Consider the following 18,604-nt stretch of genomic DNA (forward strand, 5'->3'; position numbering starts at 1 on the left):
CCTAGAATGGCAGAAGGTCTCCTATACTCCTAAAAGACCAGGAGTTCTTCTATTACCCCTGGAGGATTAGGAGTCCTCAATTGCTAAGGGAAGAACATGAAGTCCTTAATTGCCTATAAAATACCTGGAGATCTTCTATTCGACATAGAAGAGCTGGAGGACTTCTATTCGCCCATAGATGAACTAGAGGTCTTCTATTCGCCCATAGATGAGCTAGAGGTCTTCTATTCGCCCATAGAAGAACTAGAGGTCGCCTTTGCGCCATAGAAGAGCTAAAGGTGTTCTTTGCGCCATAGAAGAGCTAGAGGTCTTCTATTCGCCATTGGAAGAGCTGGAGTTCTTCTATTCGCTTATAGAAGAGTTGGAGGTCTGCTATTGCCCATTCAAAAGCTTGAGGTTTTCTATTCTTTTCGCTTATAAAAGAGTTGGAGGTCTTCTTCATATAAATATATTTTGGTCGCTATTGAACCCTGGAGATGATTTGGTCGTCATTGAAAACCATGAAGACATGAAGGCCTTCGATTCGCCATAGAAGACCTGAAGGCCCCCTATTCGCCACAGAAGACCTGAATGCCTCCTATTCGTAACAGAAGACCTGAAGGCCTTCTATTCGCCGTAGAACACCTGAAGACTTCTATTCGCCATGGAAGACCTGAATGCCTCCTATTCGTCATAGAAGACCTGAAGTCCTACTATTCGCCGTCGAACACCTGAAGGCCTTCTATTCGCCGTAGAACACCTGAAAGCCTTCTATTCGCCGTACAGTACCTGAAGACCTTCTATTCGCCGTAGAAGACCTGATGGCCTTCTTTTCGCCATTGAACACCTGAAGGCCTTTCTTTCTCCATAGAAAACCCAGAGGCCTTCTATTGGCCATAGGAGACCCAGAGGTTCTGAATTGCCCATAGACGGACAAGAGGTCTTATATTGCCCACATAAATTCAGAAGGTTTTACCATAAAAAACCAAGAGGTTTTCAATTGTCCATAGAAGGCCAAGAGGTCTTATGTTGCCGTACAGGAGCTCTTCTGTTGAACGTAGAAGCCCGGAAGGTCTTCTATTGGCCGTAAATGACCAGAAGGTCTTCTAATGCACGTCTGGATGTCTTCTATTGTCTAAAGAAGGACTATTATTGTGTTACCTCTAACAGATCTCTTGAAAAACCTTAGCTTACTTCTAGTTTACAAGAGATCGGAATAGGTTTCATTCTCAACTAGGAGGTCATTTTTGATTTTTCTTAGATTCGTATTATTTCTCTTAGACCTGGACGCCTTCTTTGCTGTTTCCTTGCGAATATCAATAATAGTATACTTGCCTATGCAAATTCCGTCACTCTTCTCTCTGGGGTCCTGCCTATATTAATCGGTCACGTCTGACTGAGAGATGATAAGAATGTTCCTGTATTCACGAAAAAGAAGAAAAATCCATCATTGCAACAGCAACAAATAACCATTGATACAAAAACGTCAACAATAATCTGTCTTTAACCCCGATTGAGGTTCATCAATGTAACCGGGTAATGCAAAAATAAATCAACAACAACAAAAAGTGCTGACATGCGGGATTAATGTTTTCGACTTTGGAATAAAATACTCGCAAAAGTTGTTGTTTGCTGGGGGGCATAACAAATGCTTATTATCTCTTCTTTTTTGTTTTTCTATAACTTTTGCAAAAAATGTGCTCCAGTAAAAAAGTCGTCACCATTCGAAGGTGTCTGACAGTCGTCTGTGACGGTGTGAACAGCATACAACAACAACAAGACAAAACTTGGTCAATATTATTTTTCGGAAAATAGCTAATCGTATAGTTTTGATTGGGTGAATCTTGAAGAGAGCGGGGGAGAGACCCCAAAAAATTCTCTTTGTTTATTACAAAAGCAACCGAACTAAGAGATATGGTTCCAAGAGAGAAATGCCATCAATGAGAGTATGATTTACTGAGAAGGCAATTGGCTCTGAGTAGTTGTAAATGTGCGTGAGAATTAATCTCTTTTGGCTAATTCTGGGGACATGGAGAAGAAACAAAAAAACGACATACCCATCAACAACAACAAATGATAAACATTCTTTTAAAGATTGTAAATAAGCAAAATGGGTATTATAAAATTAATAGTTTTTATTGTTTTTATTTTTTGTCTTGACAGATAGATTTTGTTGTTTATATAGGCATATATTGGCGAGCGTGTAGACATGGCCAATAGACTGTATTATTAATTATTGAAATCGAATGTTGATTTTTTTATTTTTGTTTTGGGCTTGTCTTCTAATCACTGCCAATTTTTGGAAATATTTATTGGGAATTTTTCGATTTACATATCTTTGAACTTTGGACTTCCCGTAAAAAATATTTCTATTGAAATGAAAATTTAAAGAAGGAAATATGTGATAATACATCGGATGATAAACGATATCGCGATCTTTTATAGCACTTGAATAACGTTTGGCCTTCTCTAGATTTTAGAAGGCATGGAAGAATGTAATATCACAATAGAAGACCTCCAGAAGACCTCTATAGGCAATAGAAGACCTCCAGGTCTTCTATAGGCAATAGAAGACCTCCAGGTCTTCCGTAGGCAATAGAAGACCTCCAGGTCTTCCATAGGCAATAGAAGACCTCCAGGACATATAATGTCACTAGAAGACCTCCAGGTCTTCCATAGGCAATAGAAGACCTCCAGGTCTTCCATAGGCAATAGAAGACCTTCAGGCCTTCTATAGGCAATAGAAGACCTCCAGGCCTTCTATGGGCAATAGAAGTCCTCCAGGTCTTATATGGGCAATGGAAGACCTCCAGATCTTGTATGGGCAAAAGAATACCTCCAGGTCTTCTATGGGCAAAATAATACCTCCAGGTCTTCTATGGGCAAAAGAAGACCCCCAGGTCTTCTATGGACAAAAGAAGACCCCCAGGTCTTCTATGGACAAAAGAAGACCCCCAGGTCTTCTAAGGGCAAAAGAAGACCTCCAGGTCTTCTATAGGCACTAGAATACCTCCAGGACTTCTATAAACTCTAGAAGACCTCCAGGTCTTAGAAAATCTCCAGGTCATCTATGAGCAATAGAAGATCTCCAGGCCATCTATGAGCAATAGAAGATCTCCAGGCCATCTATGGGCAATAGAAGATCTCCAGGTCATCTATGGGCACTAGAAGACCTCCAGGTCTTCTATGGGCAATAGAAGTCCTTCAGCTCTTCTAAAGACAATAGAAGTCCTTCAGCTCTTCTAAAGCAATATAAGTCCTTCAGCTCTTCTATAGGCAATAGAAGTCCTCCAGCTCTTCTATAGACAATATAAGTCCTCCAGCTCTACTATAGACAATAGAAGAGCTCCAGCTCTTCTATAGACAATAGAAGAGCCCCAGCTCTTCTATAGGCAATAGAAGAGCTCCAGCTCTTCTATAGGCAATAGAAGACCTCCAACTCTTCTATAGGCAATAGAAGACCTCCAGCTCTTCTATAGGCAATAAAAGACCTCCAGGTGTTCTATAGGCAATAGAAGACCTCCAGGTCTTCTTTGGGCACTAGAAGACCACCAGCTCATTTATATACACTAGCAGTCCCCCAGGTCTTCTATAGATACTAGAAAACCTTATATAAGCACTAGAAGATCTCTAGGTCATCTATAGACAATAAAAGTCCTCCAGAGCTTCTATAGGCTGTAAAAGACCACCGATTCTTCTATAGGTACTAAAAAACCTCCAGGTCTTTTATAGGTACTAGAAGACCACCAGGTCTTCTTTAGGCACTAAAAGACAATGTAAGATCACCAGATCTTTTATAGACACTTGGAAGATCTCCAGTTCATCTATGTACAATAGAAGACCTCCAGGTCTTCTATAGACATTAGCAGACCTCCAGGTTTTCTATAGGCATTAGAAGTCCTCTGTGTCTTCTATAGGCACTAGAAGACTTCTAGGTCTTCTATAGACACAAGAGGATGTCCGGGACTTCTATAAGCACTAGAAGACCTCCAGCCCTTAAACAGACACTAGAAGACCTCCGAGTCTTCTATAGACATTAGAAGACCTACAGAAGAAGAGACTCCGCCTCTATGTCTTTTATGGGCTGTAGAAGACCTCTAGGTCTTCTGAAGGCACTATATGACTTCCAGGCCTTATATAGGAACTAGAAGACCTCCGATTCTTCTATGGACACTAGAAGACCTCCAGAAGAAGAGGGTTCGCCTTTATGTCTTCTATGAAAAGACCGCCTTTTCAAATTTGATACTTTGGTATTCTACGTGGAATGTCTCTAACTAACCTATTAGTTCTCCACCCTCTTGATGAGTCAATCTCGGTGGCTATTTCCGTTTCTAGTTCCCATACACGTGTACTAGTTTTAAATTTTAAGTCTCAAATTCCGCTCCATTTAATAAATCGTTCTAACAACTTATCTTCCCAGCTTTGAAACTACCGCTGTGATTGACATAATCAAAATCTGTCTGTCTAAAGCGGTCCACGATAATTCATTTATTTTTATTAATTTAAATTAAAGCAAATGTTTGAATGTTCTTTTCTCCCAGCATTGACACAAAACTGGCCATTTATCAACCATTGAGAATGTCAATGTCGCTGGGGCGTCAGAGTCTGTCTGAGGCTCTTAAAACCCAAAAATTAATGCAAAATTCTTCTAATGGATGTACCACCCATGGTGTGGTGGGCAGCCGCGACTGCAGCTGCAGCAGCAGATAACTGAAATTGTGGTTAATCTGTAGCTTGTGCTTTAGCGGCTGCCGCTGCTACTGCTCCTCCAAAATGTTGTGCGCATGTGGGGGAGTTAGAAAACTTGTCCCGACTTTTTTCAGCTTTTCCACACTCTGGCTGTGTCTCTGTCTGTGGCCACCATGCTAATGCCTATGACGCGTGTGAGAACCCAGAAGCAGCGAACAAAGTAAGTCTGGAGCAAACTGTTGGACCACACTTTCAGTTCACTTTTAACCGTTAACGAATGTAGTTGGCTTTGCCCGGAAAACGGAATCAAGTAAAAACGGTTGAGCCAAGCGAAAGTGTTCTAAATTTAATCAGCTGTATCTCGAAGGAGAGCAAAGTGAAAAACGGCACAACAACAACAAGAGTTAACAAATTAACACATTACTTCGAAAAGAAAAACGGGAGAGTTGAGCAAAAGATTTTCACCTAGAGTTTGCCTCAGAGGTGGAAATATTGAATTTATAAAGTAAGCAACAATGACAACAACAATAGAAACAAGTGAAATAATCACGCTAAAGAAGAAAGTATTAACGGAGAACTTTTCTGAGTGGGTGGTTTAAAGGATATTTGGTGTGTGGATTAAGGGATAAATGATGTTTTCTTTTGATGAAGACATTTTCCACGAATCGATGTATAAGGCAGAACTTTTTAAATATTAAATCCGTGGAGGCCCTCTAAGTGCTCTGGCATACCTTAAAAAAACTGGAACAATTTTGTGTGATGTATAAGACCTTCAGTCCTTTAATCCAAATTAGAAAATCTGGAAGTCTTCTATACGCTATAAGAGGCCTGGAGGTCTTCGTTTTCCCCAAGTAGCTCTGGAGCTATACTATTCTCGAGAGAAGACCCGTTGGTCTTTTCGCCGCAATAGAAGACCATGAAATCTTCTTTTTGCCATAGAGGTCTTCTATTCGGAGGGTCTTGCATTCGACAGAGAAAATTTGGGGCACTTCTATTCGCCATAAAACATCTAGTGCTATTTTGGTTGCTTTGGAAGACCTGACGGTCGTTTGGTTGCTAAAAAAGACCTGAAGGTTTTTGGAGGGCATAGAAGACACGTTAGTTTTCTGGTCGGCATAGAAGTCTTTTAGTCGCCATAAAAGACTTGGTGGTCTTTTGGAGTGCATATAAGATCTGAAAGTTTTCTATTCGCCATAGAAGACCTGAACGTCTTTTGGACTTTATAGAAGACTTGGAGGCCATCTAGGGCCTTTGATCTCCATAGAAGACTTGGAGATAATCTAGTCGCCATAGAAGACTTGGAGTTCTTTTGGAAGGCGTAGAAGACACGTAGGTATTCTGGTCGGCATAGAGGAGGTGGAAGTCTTTTAGTCGCCATAGAAGACCTGGGAGTCTTTTGGGCTCCATGAAAGACTTGGAGATCATTTAGTCTCCATATAAGACCTGGGGTGTTTTGGTCTCCATAAAACCCGTGGAGGACCTCTGGTCGCTATATAATATCTGGATGTGTTCAGGTCGCCACAGAATACCTTGGAATTTTTGGTCGCCATAGATGACCTGGAGTACTTTTGGACGCTCTATAAGACCTGGAGGTTTTTTGGAAGACATGAAGGTTTTCAAGTCGTAATAGAATACCTGGAAGTCTTTTAATCGCCATTGAGGTTTGCTATTCGTCGTAAAAGACCTGGATGTCTTTTGAACGCCATAAAAGATCTGGCGTTATTCTATTCTCCATAAAAATACCTTGACGTTTTTGGACGGCGTAAAAATTCAGGAGATTTTGGGAACGCCTTAGAAGACCTTCAGCTCTTCTAGGGCATTATAAGACCTGAGAATCTATTGCTATTCGTCGTAAAAGACCTGGATGTCTTTTGAACGCCATAAAAGATCTGGCGTTATTCTATTCTCCATAAAAAGACTTTGAGGTATTCCATTCTCCATAAAAATACCTTGACGTTTTTGGACGGCGTAAAAATTCAGGAGATTTTGGGGACGCCTTAGAAGACCCTCAGCTCTTCTGGGGCCTTAGAAGACCTTAGAATCTTCTTTTCTATTCGGCATAGAAGACCTGCATGTCTTTTGGACACCATAAAAGACCTGGCGGTATTCTATCGTCCATAAAAAGACCTGGGGCCTTAGAAGACCTGAGAATCTTCTGGGCCCATAGAAGATTTGGAGGACTTTCGTTAGCCTTATAAGACATGATGGTCTTCTGGTCGTCATGGAGGACACTTGGTCGTCATACACGACCTGGAGGACTTCTGGTCACCATAAACAACCGGAAGGTCTTTTAGTCGCCTTCGAAGACCTAAGGGTATTCTGTTCGCCTTAGACTATCTTCAGGGTTTCTTGCCGTCATAGACGACCAGGAGGTCTCCTAGCCGTCATAGACAACCTGGACGTCTTCTAGTCGCCATAGATGAGCTTGAGGATTACTATTCGCCATAGAAAGAGGTCTATTATTCGCTTTAGAAGACCTGGATGTCCACTATTCGCCATAGAAAACCTGGAGGTCTACTATTCGTTTTAGACGGCCTGGAAATCTATTATTCGCCATAGAAGACTTGGATGTCTACTTTTCGCCCTAGAATACCTGGAGGTCTACTATTCGCCATAGAAAACCTGGAGGTCTACTATTCGCCATAAAAGATCTGGAGGTCTACTGTTCGCCATAGAAGACCTGGAAGTTTACTATAACCATAGAAGACCTGGAGATCTATTATTAGCCATAGAAGACCTGGAGGCCTACTATTCGCATAGAAGACCTGGAAGTCTACTATTCGCTATAGAAGATCTAATATTCGCCATAGAAGACCTGGAAGTCTACTATTCACCATATAAGACTTAGAGGGCTTCTAGAGGCTATAGATGTCTTATAGATTTTGTAGAAGGACCGGAGAACCTCTGGTAGCCATAGAAGGCCTGGATGTATTCTGATCTGATTCTAGACGCCAAATAAGGCCCGAACGTCTTCTATTCGTTACAGAAGAGCTAAACGCCATAGAAGACCTGGAGTTGTTATATTTGTCATAAAGGTTGGAAGGTTTCTAATTCTACGTAAGGCCAGAAGTTTTCCTATTCCCCACAGAACACCTGGAGATCTATTTGATATAGAGTACCTGGAGGTCTTATTTGAGATCTCATTTGAGTTATTTCATTGTTTGCCATCCATTGGGCGCCATCCTATTACGTTTCTGCACACTGTACTCTGCGGTTCAGATATCTTTCAACGTACTCTCCTTGTTTTGCTCTGTTATGTGTATACCCACAAGTAAAACGAAAACAACGAGATAGTAAATACCGATACTAACAGGAGAAAATCCAAGTGAAAGGAAAAATAACTAAATTGATTTCAAGTTCGCGATAAAAAAAGCTATTAAACAAATTGTATTTAAATATTTACACTTCGATTTAAACAATATTCAGATTTGTTTCGTTTTTAATTTGTAAAATAGAAGTCCGGTAAATCATTGTTCCTTCCATTTTTCTGTGCGAATGTGTGGCTGTAAATAAAAAAATCCAACTAAGAGAGAAAAAACACAAAATAGTTCAACAAAACCGTCTCATTCGACAATTGCCAGTGAAAATAATCCTTTGCTATTTTTTTGTGTAAATTAAGGTAAGTTTATTGATTTGCAAAATATTCAAATTTTCCTTTTGTTGAGTCTTTTCGTTTTTTTTTTCTTCGTTTTCCTTTAACGGTTGCCAAGAAGAGAGTTTATTATTCTTTTGCTGTTGTTATCTCTCCCACATAATCTCCTTGAAGTCTTTTGACAATCGACCACAACCGCCATTGATTTGTATCTCATCGAAAAAATGCGAGAGAACAAGGCTTTTCTATGCAAACATCTCATATGGGGAGAGGAGAGAAAACGAGAGATTGCCAACTGAGAAGAAGAGTGCCGTTGATGGGCACCAAAAGTGCGTTTTCTTGTGAGTTTTTGTTGTTGCTGTCGTTGTTGCCGTTGTTGTTGATTGGTTGTCTTAACAACTTGTGAATGGGTTGCATTTAACCTATAGCTTGGCTTTTCAAGGACATTCATTGCCAAGCATTACGTATGTATGCTTGGCATTCACTCACATAGATGGATGGGTATATGTGTGTTTTGTTTCCTTTTCCTTACTCTATTTATTACAGTGTTGTTGCTGGTATCCTCTGTTACCACATTCTCACTTAACATTCATCAACTTTGTATAAAATAACTTGTTAGCAAACATGCCATGACTAGGCACATAAATAGACCTACATAAATACCCATGCCCATACATTTGCATATGTGTGTGTGTGTCTGTGTGTTTGTTTTCTTAAAAAATAACAATAAAAATGAAGCCCACAAAATAATTTGCATGAGAATTTGTTGCATTAAATCGCGTGCACGAAAACTTTATCCTTCAGACAGCAATTTGTTAATTTGCTGGAATTGAAATTGGCAGCGAGGGGAGGAGTGTGGAATATCGGCTGGCTTTAGAGGAACTTCCGTAGGACCATAGTATTTATAGAAAAATACTTTTCATAGGTGTATAATTGATGGAAGGATGTTTACAGGTCTTCTCTAGATCGACAGATTTGTATCTCATCGAAAAAAGACCTAGATTTCTTCTCATAGAATCCTGGAGGCCTTCTCTTAGAAGACCTGGAGGTCTTCTAATAGAAGACCTGGAGGTCTTCTTATAGAAGACCTGGAGCTTTCTCATAGAAGACCTGGAGTTCTTCTCATAAAAAACCTGGAGGTCTTCTCATAGAAGACCTAGAGGTCTTCTCATAGAAACCTTGGAGGTACTTTTAATAGAAGACCTGGAGATCTTCTTATAGAAGACCTGGACGTTTTCTCATAGAAGACCTGGACATTTTCTCATAGAAAATCTGGAGGTCTTCTCATAAAAAACCTGAAGGTCTTCTCATAGAAATCTTGGAGGTACTTTTAAAAGAAGACCTGAAGGTCATTTCATAGAAGACCTGGAGGTCATTTCATAGAAGACCTGTAGGTCTTCTCTTAGAAGGCCTGGAGGTCTTCTAATAGAAGACATGGGGGTCTTCTCATAGAAGACTTGGAGGTCTTCTCATAAAAGACCTAGAGTTATTCTCCTGGAAGACCTGGAGGTCTTTTCATAGAAGAGCTGGAGATATTCTCAAAGAAGACCTGGAGGTCTTCTCATAAAAGACCTGGAGATCTTCTCAAAGAAGACCTGGAGGTCTTCTCATAAAAGACCTGGAGGTTTTCTCATTGAAGACTTGGATGTCTTCCCATAGACGACCAGGAGGTCTTCTCATAGAAGTGCTGGAGGTCTTCTCATAGAAGACCTGGGGTTTTTCTCATAGAAGACCTGGAGGTCATTTCATAGAAGACCTGGAGGTCTTCTCTTAGAAGGCCTGGAGGTCTTCTCATAGAAGGCCTGGGGGTCTTCTCATAGAAGGCCTGGGGGTCTTCTCATAGAAGACTTGGAGGTCTTATCATAAAAGACCTGGAGTTATTCTCCTGGAAGACCTGGAGATCTTCTCAAAGAAGACCTGGAGGTCTTCTCATAAAAGACCTGGAGATCTTCTCAAAGAAGACCTGGAGGTTTTCTCATAGAAGGCCTGGGGGTCTTCTCATAGAAGACTTGGAGGTCTTATCATAAAAGACCTGGAGTTATTCTCCTGGAAGACTTGGAGGTCTTTTCATAGAAGACCTGGAGATCTTCTCAAAGAAGACCTGGAGGTCTTCTCATAAAAGACCTGGAGATCTTCTCAAAGAAGACCTGGAGGTCTTCTCATAAAAGGCCTGGAGGTTTTCTCCTGGAAGAACTGGAGGTCTTCTCATAGAAGACATGGAGGTCTTCTCATAGAAGACCTGGAGGTATTCTCATAGAAGACCTGGAGGTCTTCTCATAGAAGACCTGGAGGTATTCTCATAGAAGACCTGGAGGTATTTTCATAGATGACCTGGAGGTCGTCTCATAAAAAATATGGAGTTATTTTCCTGGAAGACCTGGAAGTCTTTTCATAGAAGACCTATAGGTCTTCTCATAGAAGACCTGGAGGTCTTTTCATAGAATACCTGGAGGTCTTCTCATAGAAGACCTGGAGGTCTTCTCATAGAAGACCTGGAGGTATTCTCATAGAAGACCTGGAGGTCTTCCCATAGAAGACCTGGAGGTATTCTCATAGAAGACCTGGAGGTATTTTCATAGATGACCTGGAGGTCGTCTCATAAAAAATATGGAGTTATTTTCCTGGAAGACCTGGAAGTCTTTTCATAGAAGACCTGTAGGTCTTCTCATAGAAGACCTGGAGGTCTTTTCATAGAAGACCTGTAGGTCTTCTCATAGAAGACCTGGAGGTCATCTCATAGAATACTTGGAGGTCTTCTCATAGAATACCTGGAGGTCTTCTCATAGAATACATGGAGGTCTTCTCATAGAATACATGGATTTTTTTTCGTAGAATACCTGGAGGTCTTCTCATAGAAGACCTGGAGGTATTTTCACAGATGACCTGGAGGTCGTCTCATAAAAAATATGGAGTTATTTTCCTGGAAGACCTGGAAGTCTTTTCATAGAAGACCTGTAGGTCTTCTCATTGAAGACCTGGAGGTCTTTTCATAGAAGACCTGTAGGTCTTCTCATAGAAGACCTGGAGGTCATCTCATAGAATACTTGGAGGTCTTCTCATAGAATACCTGGAGTCTTCTCATAGAATACATGGAGGTCTTTTCATAGAATACCTGGAGGTCTTCTCATAGAAGACCTGGAGGTATTTTCACAGATGACCTGGAGGTCGTCTCATAAAAAATATGGAGTTATGTTCCTGGAAGACCTGGAAGTCTTTTCATAGAAGACCTGTAGGTCTTCTCATAGAAGACCTGGAGGTCTTTTCATAGAAGACCTGTAGGTCTTCTCATAGAAGACCTGTAGGTCTTCTCATAGAAGACCTGGAGGTCTTCTCATAGAAGACCTGGAGGTCTTCTTATAGAAATCCTGGAGGTCTTCTTATAGAAATCCTGGAGGTCTTCTCATAGAAGACCTAGAGGTCTGCTCATAGAAGACCTTGAGGTCTTCTCATAGAAGACCTTGAGGTCTTCTCATAGAGGACCTTGAGGTCTGCTCATAGAAGACCTGGAGGTCTTCTCATAGAAGACCTGGAGGTCATCACATAGAATACCTAGTGGTTTTCTCATAGAAGACCTTTATTTACGCAATAGGAGATCTGGACAAATTCTACGAAGCCACCTATCCCCCCGAACCTGTGCTGGAATTTTGTTGTTGTTGTTATTTCAAAGGAATCAAGGAAATGGTGTGACGTTATTAACGACGAAGGCTCATTGTGTGTTTACATTATTGGCCTGTCATAAAGTTCGAGGAAAATTTCTTTTGTAACGGGAAAATGTCAATAAACCAAGTTAGCAGCTAACGATGGCTGGTGCCTGGGAAGCCATTATTATGACGCATTGATTTCTGTGGCAACAAATTGCCGTAAATGTCAATGATTTACTTGTTTCAGATGATTGGGACATTGCTGTCGGAAGTGGCTACTATGGCAATGGCTTGGATTTTTTTTTCATTTATTTTTTTTTTTTGAGTTGAAGAATTTTCCTTTGAAGTGCAAAGGAGAAGACCGGTTAGTCGTCATTTGTTATTAATAATGACGCAATATCAGTGACCAATAATGGTTTCGATTGCATTATTTCTTTGGTGTGGGCGTGAAGCGTTTGTTCTGATACGAAATGGGGATTTTTAAAGGCAAAGATGTGACTATTTCTTAGAGGGTTTAATCATTTAATTTTTAATAAATGTGTATTTTGTATGAAAATTAACTAAGCAGAATCGTTCAATGCAGGTTGAGATAAAAAACTGCAACAAAGTCAAACGCCAACATTTTTACATGTTTTTTAAATTTTATTGAATGCAAGCAAAAAATGTCGGAAATAGCATCAAATTTAAGAATAAGTTTAGATTTTTTCGAATGGGCACCTTTGACACCAATTATGGCCTTCAAACGGCCAATGAAAGCGCGTCACACGCTGCCCGAATGTTGCTCTGCGATATTTTGGCCCATTCCTTGCGAAACGCTTGCTTGAGGTGATCGACACTTTGGTATTTTTTAGTGCCAACCTTGCTTTCCAAAATACTCCAGACATAATAGTCGAACGGATTGGTATTGGTATCCGGAGATTTTGGTAGCCATTGTGAAATGAAGTGAGGAACCTCATTTTGTAACCATTCTTGGTTGGCGCGTTCTGAGTGCGAAGGTCCTGAGTCCTGTTGGAATGTCCAAGGCCTGCGGCCAAAATGTTTGCGTGCCCAAGGCTTTATATACACCCTCAATACACCCTCCAGAATATTTTCGCGATAATATCCGTCATTTATTCAGAAGCCACGGTAGATTAATACGAGCGGAGAGCGACCATCGGCTGTTATGGCGGCCCACACCATCACCATGGCTGGCTTTGAGGCTTGAGTTCTGGTGGCCAACCGAAGGTGCATATTTTCAGCTGACCGCTTTGGCAAATAAACACCATAATTTTGTTTGTTTACAAACTGCTGGACAACGAATGTTTTCTCATCGGAGAAAACCAAATTCGGCAGATCACCACTTTCGGCCAAGCGAGCAACTCTTATAGACTCGAAAGCTATTGTCTTTCTGTTGCGGTGTAAGTTTTTGCACTTTTTGGAATTTCAATGGCTCTACCCCAAGCTCATTTTTCAATATTTGCCGAATGGAATATTGCGATATGTTCAGCTCACGAGCCATTTTTCGACGCGGCCTGTGACGCGGGTTTCGATCAAGTCGCTCCCATAGCTCCCATATATATGTTTCATCCAATTTGGGATTTTAAGTCCATGCGTAATATGCACTCCACAACAATGATATTTAATATCGGACATCAGATACAGCTCAAAAAAAAAAAATGTTTAAAATCTTTTCAAGATCGGTTCATATTTGGATATAGCTCCCATATACTTTATCCGATTTCAGGTTTTTTGAGCACCAAATGGCCAATATAAACCCAAATGGACTTAATTTTGGCACTTCCGACAAAATTCATCCCAGATACAAATACATAAAATTTGGTGAAAATCGGTTCAGATGTAGCTATAGCTCCCATATATACATAAAGTGAAGGAAGTAACCAATATAGTCCAAACCTAGCACCACAATCATTATATCACATTTATTAAGGTCCGATACGAAATGGACAATCTTGGCCCATTCCTTCGGAACCTACTCCATAGAGGGTAAACAATTTGAATATTCATAATAGATGTCAAAATATATTTAAGCAATCGAACATCGGCTGAGGGTATACATCTGTTGGAAAAACCGACTGATACTTTTTAACTTGTTTTATATAAGGGTAGGTACTAGAAAGATTAAACTGGATCACCTGAAATTGAGCAGCCTTCTAGCTTCTCAACAAAATGTACAAATGGCTTTCTAAAAGTCTCTCAGTGATTTAAGGTCTCAAAACATGGAGTACAAAGACCCCTAGTTTGTGCATGAATTTTCCATTTACCAATCTATAAATCCATATAGCTGTTATATAGAATAAAATCAAGTAAAAAAGCTGTAAGTTCGATCGGGCCAAACTTTGAATAACCTCCACCATTTGGAACAAATTTGGCAATTCTCCAAAACAATAAAATCCGTTAAAAATTCGGTTAAAATTTTTAAAATACCGAATGTTGCTATTATATTAGGGTCTATACGACGACATGAACCTGCGTAGGTAACATATGTCATAAGTCATTACAATATTCAAATGCGAAACTTCAAAATAATCGGTTATAATGTCAATAAAATCAAAATACCGAATATCGGGATTTTTCCTTATATGAGGCCTATACGAAGATGTGGACCTGCAGATACAATTTTCTGTCGTAGGCTGTAGTATCCATTACGAACTTAAAATATCAAATTCGAAATAATTCTGGTGAAAAATGTCCCTAAAAGCATTAAAATACCGAATATCGGGAGGTATCGTTATATGGGAGCTATACGAAGACGTGGACTTCCACAGACAATTTTCTGTCGTAGGCTGTAGTATCCATTACTAACTTTAAATATGAAATTTGAAACTATTCCGGTCAATAATGTCGCTAAAATCATCAAAATATCGAATATCGGGAGGTACCGTTATATGGGGGCTATACCAAAACGTGGACCTACATGACCCATTTTCAATACCAAAAGTTCTGCAGACATAAAGAGCAACATTTTATCAATCTACTTCAATTCGTTGGGATGCTAGAGTGATTTCCACAGACGGACAGGCGGACGGACATCGCTAAATCGACGTAGAATTTAAAGCTGATCAAGAATATATATACTTTCTGGGGTCTAAAATGTGTATTTCGAGGTGTTACAAACGAAATGATAAACATAATATACCCTCCATACTATGGTGGAGGGTATAAAAATCTTCCTTATTCCATAAACCTGTTCTTGATTAAATGCAATGCTTTGATCTCTCTCAATCATTCATCAGTGTCGGAACTAACGGAATCTCTGTCTATCTACCTGTTAATTTAATAACTCATGTTGCACTTAAATATTTTCCACTCAAGACATTTGATTTTCTTTCAGTCTTCATCTTCTTCTCTGTCATCGCTGAGACATTTGACATTTGAAAAATAGAAAAATGAAAAAGAACTGGGTTACCGGTCGAAGCTGAATTGCCTTCTTACCTTGAATAAGGGAGGGGGTGGGGGGTAGCATTTTCTTCACGTCACAACAATGGAGCAGACAATGAATTTTACATAAAGCAATTTGTTCCATCTGTTCCATGGCGAATGACTCGCCTGTCTGCTCAGCACCACCAAAGTCATGAACATCGGGCGAACAGAAGCGATGCCCAGCTGTCTTTGGAGTTATAAAAAATAATGTTATATGCATTTCAACACAACATAAACTGGGAAATTAAGATGTAGAAAATTCTAGGAGGTTGTTTTTTGTTCTTCTTCTTCTTCGTTTGGAAATAGTTGGCGGGGAAATGGTGGAAATTCATTTGAAAAAAAATTTTTTTTTGCTTGTGGCTTATTAGGATTTTTTAATTTAATTTTATGTTGGCATTTATATTTTTTATGAATACTTGGCCAGGACTAGAATTTTGCAATAGACCCCTTAAATTTTTGTAGTAAATCCGCTTCTAATTTAATTAAAACAACAAAATGCGCTTGCAGCATTTTAAGCCAGGAAGGAATTGTTTACCCAAGAAGTACCCATAAAAAATTATATGCCAACATAAACTGAAAATTTTAGTAGGGCCACAAGCAAATAATAGAACACATAAGCAAAGGCTATAGTCGTGCGTGGCTGACCATGTGATTCCCTACAACACTACTATGTGTTCGAAGTCCCCTCATATCCAAATCCATTTTGGAAGATTTTGTTTTTTTTTTTTTTTAAATAATGTCGAAAAGCTCTGCCCAGAGGTAAATATAATCCAATGATCATCCAAAATGATGTACTTCTTCCCTGTCCTTAACACTCTTCTGATGTGAAATTCCGTGTCGATTAGTTTTCAATTGTGGCCGATAGAGCGACTACAAAATTAGAAAATTTATAGTTTTTTTTAGACCATTTGAACCTCTAAATGTACATCTTAAGAACAATAGACTTTAGATCTGACCCAAATCCTACCCCAATGCCAAATTTCGTGAGAATCGGAAGCATATAATACCCTCAAAACGTAGTGTAAAAATTTGAAAATTTTAAAATTCAAAATTGTAAATTAAATTGAAAAAAATCGCATGCGATAAAAAATTTGACAAAATTTGAAAAAAAATTGAACAAAATATAATCACTTTTTTATTGGTATATTTTTCCGCGATTTTCTTAGATTTTATCCTTTTCTGGCAAGAGACCATTCCAAATTGATAGGATTTGTGAAAATCGGCCCAGCGGTTCTTGATTTATAAGCAGAATAAATAAGATCAATTCTATATCTGATTATATATTATCCGATATATCCGATTTCCTGGCTATTAGCATCACTGTAATGGTCAGAAGTGATCTTTTAATCTATTTGTGATTTGGTTGGGATTAAAAAATATTCGCGGTTTGGTGGAAATTTTCCTATTTTCTTACACAAAAGTTAGGGTCTATTTTAGCCGCTGATTATTGCTCGATGGCCGCCCAAATTGGTAGGTTTCTGGTGAAGTTAATCTCGATGGGGAAAATGTGACTCTCTGCTCTTAAATGGTACACATTAAACGTAAGTCGAACAAGTTAAAAAGTATCCGTCGGTATTGCCGACAGATGTATACCCTCAGGAATATTTAAATATATTTTGACTTGCGTTATGATCTTTCAAACTGTTGGCACTTAATGAGTGGGGCTCCCAAAGGTGTGGGCCAATCTTTTCTTTTTCGTATCTGACCTAAGTCTGATATAAATATAAAAACGGACAAAAAATTGGGTGTGACGAATTTGAAAGGATGCTCAATTCGCGTTTTACGAGCTATTGCAAATCTTGACCCATTGTGGGGGAGGTACCAGAAAGAGTAGACCGATATATCCAATAAAATATTGGGATGTATGAAATTTAAAGACAATCACATTTTATAATAGTCATAATTATTCCAAAATATTGTCCCTCTATGGGAGAGATGCCAGAAGTAGTGGTCTCATATGCTCCATCCTTACACTAGGTCTTGGTTTGGTAGTAACAATGAGATGTGCAAAATTTTAACAGAATTAGATGCTCAATTTACATTTTATGACGCTTTGCTTATTTAAAAATTTAATCCCTTGTGGGGGAGGCACCCAAAAAATTGGTCCGATCCCTAACGCCTTTATAACAGATTTTGTGTTGAAGGAAATATTGAGATACACTAAGTTTATTAGCTTCATGAATTTTCCAAATTTCGACCCTTTGTGGGAGAGGTACCAGAAGAAACGTACCGATATGTCCCATCCCATCTTCACAGCAGATCTTGTGTTAGTAGAAATAATGGCATGTGTGAAATATAAAGAGAACCGGATGCTTATTTCGGATTTTATGACCGTTTTTGTTATTCAAAACTTTGACCCTTTGTGGGGGAGGTACCAGAAGAAATGTTTCGCTATCCTCCATATGAGATGTGCCAAGTCTGAATGGAATCGGATGTTAATTTCGTTCTTTATGAGTTTCAAGGATATATAAAATGTTGACCCTTTGTGGAGGATGTACCAGAAGAAGTGAACCGATATATTCCGTCTTCACAGTAGATCTTGTGTTAGTATAAATAATAGGACGAGTGAAATATGAAGAGTACCGGATGTTTATTTCGATTTTATGATCGTGTTCTGTTATTCAAAACTTTGACCCTTTGTGGGGGAGGTACCCGAAGGAATGTTCCGATCGCCGTCACCTTGATAACAGATCTTGTGTTAATGGAAATATTGAGGTGAGCCTAGTCTGAATGGAATCGGATGTTAATTTCACTCTTATGAGTTTCAAGGGTATGTAAAATTTTGACGCTTTGTGGGGGAGATACCAGAAGGAGTGAACCGATATTTTCGGTCTTCATGGTAGATCTTGTGTTAGTAGAAATAATGGCATGTGTGAAATATAAAGAGAACCGGATGTTGATTTCGGATTTTATGATCGTTTTTGTTACTCAAAACGTTGACCCTTTGTGTGAGAGGTACCAGAAATAGTGGACCGATATTGCCCGTCTCCGAACTCGACATAAGTTTGACAATAATAATACGATGTAACAAGTTTGGATCCAATTGGATACTTCCTTCGGGAGTTGTCGAGCGCACCAGCTAGCCAGACTGACAGACTTACGGAGGGAAGGACGGTAATCGCTAGATCGACTCCAAATGTCCTGAAACGAATTTAGTTCCAAAAGACCTAGAATCTAAAACCGATATTTCGATGAGACACTTTTTGACCGTAATTTTGACCCTTTGTGAAGGAGGTACCAGGCGTAGACCGATATATTCCATTTCCACACCAGAACTTGGGTT

The 18,604-nt window shown here is 39.5% G+C and overlaps 1 protein-coding gene across 2 annotated transcripts in view; it reads left to right on the plus strand.

The window, feature by feature from the left end:
* The first annotated feature begins 4,926 nt into the window (after window positions 1-4,926).
* Window positions 4,927-18,604, plus strand: part of LOC101889086 (trifunctional nucleotide phosphoesterase protein YfkN) — a 49,612-nt gene continuing 35,934 nt past the window's right edge. For both annotated transcript variants that reach the window (XM_059130778.1, XM_059130779.1), the window contains exons 1-2: window positions 4,927-5,173; window positions 8,124-8,287. The gene's annotated coding sequence lies outside the window, so the exon portion shown is untranslated. The remainder of the gene's footprint in view (window positions 5,174-8,123; window positions 8,288-18,604) is intronic.

The sequence above is a fragment of the Musca domestica genome, unplaced genomic scaffold, assembly GCF_030504385.1.
Source record: "Musca domestica strain aabys unplaced genomic scaffold, Musca_domestica.polishedcontigs.V.1.1 8, whole genome shotgun sequence".
Lineage (NCBI taxonomy): Eukaryota > Metazoa > Arthropoda > Insecta > Diptera > Muscidae > Musca > Musca domestica.